We start from the raw sequence: 5,452 nt of genomic DNA, 5'->3' as shown, positions 1-5,452 counted from the left end.
TCAGCTGCTTTGTAAGTGTTAAATTTCATATTCTTTGTGCATTTGCTTTATTTATAGGTTTATTAAATTGTGGTCTTACATTAATAGACAGGAAATAGAGAACTTATATAACTCTACCTTAAGGATTTACAAGCAAATCTTATCAAATATTTAAAGAACAATTCCATTACTGAACTATTTGAAAAAATAGGAAATGAAGTGTCATACCAAATTTCTTGTGCTACACAAACATGATCTGATACTGTGAAAAGAGAATCCTTTGTTCTCTTTGCCTAGTTTGAGTTAAAAATTTGACAATAACTTGAGTACCCCTACTTAGTATCTACTAGATTGTAAAGACAAGATTAGCTCTCTTTTGTCTACCTTTTGATTGAATTAATAAGCTTGAACTAGTTGGAGGGGCTCACAAACCATTTAGAGAGTTCACACCTTACTTGATGCTAGGTGAGAAGCCAGCAAGATACTTGGAGAGCTCCACCTTTTTCCCCCAAACAACCAGTGTTCGCACAATACCTAAACCTTTTGAAATGAAGGAAGAAAATGATAAACCAATATTCCTAGTGAATATTGATGCAAAGATTTTAGATAAAATATTTGCAAGAAGACTACAGTAACATCACAAAGATTAAACTATGACCAGACTAAATTTATACCAAGAATGCAGAGTTGATTCAATATTATATAAACTACAAATAATAATAGACAATATTAACCAAAAAAAAAAAACCTAAGTCATATGATCATATCAATAGATGCAGGAAAAACAAGATAAATACCTATACCTGTTCAAAAAAATAAGTTAGTATAGGAACAAACAGATCTTTCCTCAAAGTGATGAGTATTGTCTAAAATAAGGAGCCAGCATTATCTATAATGAGGATAAGCCTTTCCATTAAGAAAGGGTAAGCAAAAAGTACATTATCACCATTACTATTCAATATGATGATAGAAATGTCAGCTATAGTAATAAGACAAGAAAAACAGAGGGAATAAATATAAACAGGAAATAACTTTTTGCAGATGATATGGTTTACTTAGTCAACTAAAAAACTAAAGTAAAATTACAGGATATAAAATAAGCCCACACAAATGAATATCTGTAAGTAAGAAATCTAGCTAACTGCTGAGACAGATGCAGTAACTATATAAACAATTACAAAGCGTTATGAAAATATATTGAAATAATTGGGGAGGTTAATTGCTCATGGATAGGCAGAGCCAAATTTATTCAATGCTATGCCAATCAAACTACCAGAGTTTATAGAACTAGGATAATTATTAAGTAGGAATAAAATGCCAATATCAATGAAAAAGGAAGGATGGTAGGGAGATCTAGCAGTATAATACAAAGCCGTAATCACCAAAACATTTGGTACTGTGTAAGAAACTCTGAAATTTGTCTTTAGAAGAGATTACTTATACAATATACAAAAGCAAACAAGCACAGTAGCCTAGAGATTAATAAAGATCCAAGCTATTGGGGTAAGAATTCACTAATTCATCAAAACCTTGGGAACATTGGAAAGCTATCCAGCAGAAACTTAATATAAACCAATATCTCACATAAGCAAACTTCAAGTGGAAATTTGTTTTCAAATAAACAATGACATCATAAACTAATTAGAAGAACATGGAAAAAATTAACCCTCAGGTCTATGGATAGGGGATGAGTTTATGACTAAGCAAAAGAGGTTGATATGTAAAAAGGACAATTTTGATTACATAAAATTTAAATGTGCACAAGTTGGGCAGCTAGGTAGCAACAGTGGATAGTACCAGATCTCAAGTTGGGAACACCTGGGTTGAAATCCAGCCCCAGCCACGTTCTAGTTTTGTGACCCTGAGCAAGGTACTTAGCTCTAATTGCCTATCCCTTGCTGTTCCTCTGTCTTAAAATTGATACTAAGGAGGAGAGGAAACTACACAATTCCATGCTGCAGCAGAGCAGTGAACCAGTCTAGCCTAAGTTGCTCAGCATGGGTAGTGAAGACAGGACAGGAGTCCAAAATACTTCTACATGGCCTGAGGCAGTGAAGCAGCAGAGTGCCCCAGTCTACAGAACCCAGAGCAGGGGAACTGCCCAGCCCAAGCCCTTGGCAAAGGGCAAGGAAGCAGCAAAATGAAGACCAGACCAGCCCACAAAACAGCAGGGGCTTTGGTAACAGGGAGTTGAATCTAGCTGGACAAAATAGCTACAAGCTCCCAGTGCAAGGAAGCAGGACCACCTCTTGACAAACACACCATGGGGAAACAAAGGCAAGACAGATCTACCCCAAGTACCAGAGAAAAGTACTCTGCAATCTTGAAATAGTGTTCCCTCTACTCCAGAAATGGAGAAGACCTCAACAGATAAGGTAACTGGGGGTTCCATGGGAAGGGGAAGGAGTAGGATTAGAAAAATGAGCAAAAAGCTGGTGGAGTTGTGAACTGATCCAACCGTTCTGGATGGCAATTTGGAACAATGCCTAAAGAGCTCTAAAAGACTGCCTGCCCTTTGATCCAGCCATACCATTGCTAGGTTTATACCCCAAAGAGATCACAGATAAAAAAGACTTGTACAAAAATATTTATATCCGTGCTTTTTGTGGTGGCAAAAAACTGGAAAACAAGGGTATGCCCTTCAATTGGGGAATGGCTGAACAAATTGTGGTATATGCTGGTGATAGAATACTATTGTGCTCAAAGGAATAATAAACTGGAGGAATTCCATGTGAACTGGAATGACCTCCAGGAATTGATGCAGAGCAAAAGGAGCAAAACCAGGAGAACATTGTACACAGAGACTGATACACTGTGGTAAAATCGAATGTAATGGACTTCTGTACTAGCAGCAATGCAATGATCCAGGACAATTCTGAGGGATTTATGGAAAAGAACGCTATCCACATTCAGAGGAAAAACTACAGAAGTGGAAACAGAAGAAAAACAACTGCTTGAACACGGGTTGATGCGGACATGATTGGGGATGTAGACCCGAAAAGACCACACCAATGCAACTATCAATAATATGTATATGTCTTGATTGATGACACATGTTAAAACCAGTGGAAATGTGCGTTGGATGGGGGGGGGGGGACGTGAAAGGAAGGGGAAAGTAAAAACATGAGTCATGTAACCATGGAAAATTTTCCCAAAAAATAAAATATTTAAATCTTAAAAAAAAAGAGCAAAAAACAGAAAAATACTGATCTTAGAAGGGAAGTTCAAAATACAAACTCAGAAGAGGACATCAATGCCAAAAATATGAATCCCCAAAGGAAAGTGTGAAAGGATGTCAGGCCCCCAAAACATCTCCTGGAAGGAACTTGAAAATAAGTTAAAAATCAAATAAGAGAATTGATTTTTAAAAAAAACAACAGCTAAATTTTTATAATAGTAATATTTTTGTGGTGGAGACCGAAGGAATGCCCATCAACTGAGGAATGGCTGAACAAATATTGCATATGAAAATGATATAATTCTGCTGTGCTGTAAGAAATGAAGAAGGAGATAGTTTTAGAGAAATCTGGGGAAATGTATATGAACTGATGCAAAGTGAAGTGAACAGAATTGAGACAATTTCTGCAGCAACTACAATATTATAAGAGCAAACGACTGAAAGATTTGGAAAATGATCAAGACAATGACCAACCACAACTCCAGACAACTCATGATAAGGTATGCTACCATCTCCAGAGAGAGATGTTGGATTCTGAGTACAAATTGAGGCTTTGGGGAGGGGATTGGGGAAGGGAGGCAGACAGGAGGGCATAGTGGGAGGGAGAGAATTTGGACTTGAAAACAAAATTCAATTTTATAAATATGTATGTATACATACATATATATACAAATATACAAACAAATACATTTATAAACATATACAAAACTGAATTATATATATATATGTGTGTGTATATATACACACAAATTATGGACTTAATCTACCAAGGTGATAGCTATTTCAGATAGTTGTTTACACAAGCTTTCAAAAATTATAATCTTCACTTCTTCATGAAGAGAACTTTCAGACAAGGTAGTATTAGAAAAAGCCTTAAATGAAGGAAATGGGTATATTAATCCCTGGGGGAGGTAAATGACAGTACTGTTGGCCACATATATTTGAAGGCTTGTCATATGTATGGCAAAAGGACTGGACTTATTCTAATTCCATACAGCAAAACCTGGACCAGTCTGAGAAGTGGGGTTAGGGGAGGATAAAGGAAGCATATCTTGAGTATGAAGAATATTATCCTAAAAGGTGAAGCCATCCATAGATGAATTAACCAGCCTGGGGAGCTCATGAGTTCCTTCACTGGAGATTTATAAACAAAAGCTAAATCAATACTTGTCAAAAATATTGTGTAAGGGGAACAACTAAGCATAATGGATAGAGCTCCAGACCTGGAGTTGAGAGGACCCAAGTTCAAATCTGTCCTCAGATACTTCCTAATTGTGTGACCCTGGGAAAGTTACTTAACCCCATTTGCCTAGCCCTTCATGCTCTTCAATACCTAATACTGATTCTAAGACAAGGTAAGGGTTTTAAAGGAAGTGAGGAAGGAAGAAAGGTAGATTCCATGCATGCACAACTGAGAAATAGGTATACTTCTTTCTATTCCCATTCAATATTTTCCAGGAGCCTATCTTAACTTTTCTGAAATTATATTCATCTCTTCAACTTCTTGCTTATCCTATGATTAGATTTATTCAGGTCATAGAGGAGTAAATTGTGGTTCCCCCAAGCATAATTTTACTATTTCCTCCTGTAATTCACCGGGCTTTTCCTTTAAGAATTTAGATGCAATGCCATTTGGTGCATATCGATATTACTTCATTATCTATGGTACCTTTTATTCATTTATTTACTCATTTATTCATTTGTTTATTTTTAAAACCTTAACCTTCTGTCTTAGAATCAATACTGTGTATTGGTTCCAAGGCAGAAGAGCAATAAGGGCTAGGCAATGGGGGTTAAGTGACTTGCCAAGGGTCACACAGCTGGGAATTGTCTGAGGCCAGATTTGAACCTAGGACCTCCCATCTCTAGGTCTGGCTCTCAATCCACTGAGCCAACCAGCTGCCCACTATGGTATCTTTAGGCAAAATGTGGTTTTTCTGATTATTTCTTTTGACTAGGTCTATTTTTGCTTTTGCTTTGTCTGAGATTATGTTATTACCTCCTCTTTTTTACTGAAGCTTAATAGTTCTGCTCCAACCCCTTATTTTAGTGTATCTTTCTGTTTCAAGTGTGTATCAACATATTGTTGGATTCTGATTTCTAATCCCTTCTGTATCTTCTTCTGTTTTATGGATGTTTATCCCATTCACAGTTAAGACTGCTAAATAGGTATTTCTCTCCGTCCACTTCTCTTATAGTTTTCCTTCTCTTTTTTTACCCTGTCTCTCCAAGTTTTTGATTTTGACCACTGCCTTCTCTAATCTGTTCTTTTTTTCATCCCTCTTATCCTTTCTC

This window comes from Gracilinanus agilis, chromosome 4 (assembly GCF_016433145.1).
Source record: "Gracilinanus agilis isolate LMUSP501 chromosome 4, AgileGrace, whole genome shotgun sequence".
Taxonomy (NCBI): domain Eukaryota; kingdom Metazoa; phylum Chordata; class Mammalia; order Didelphimorphia; family Didelphidae; genus Gracilinanus; species Gracilinanus agilis.
This window is presented reverse-complemented; position numbering follows the sequence as displayed.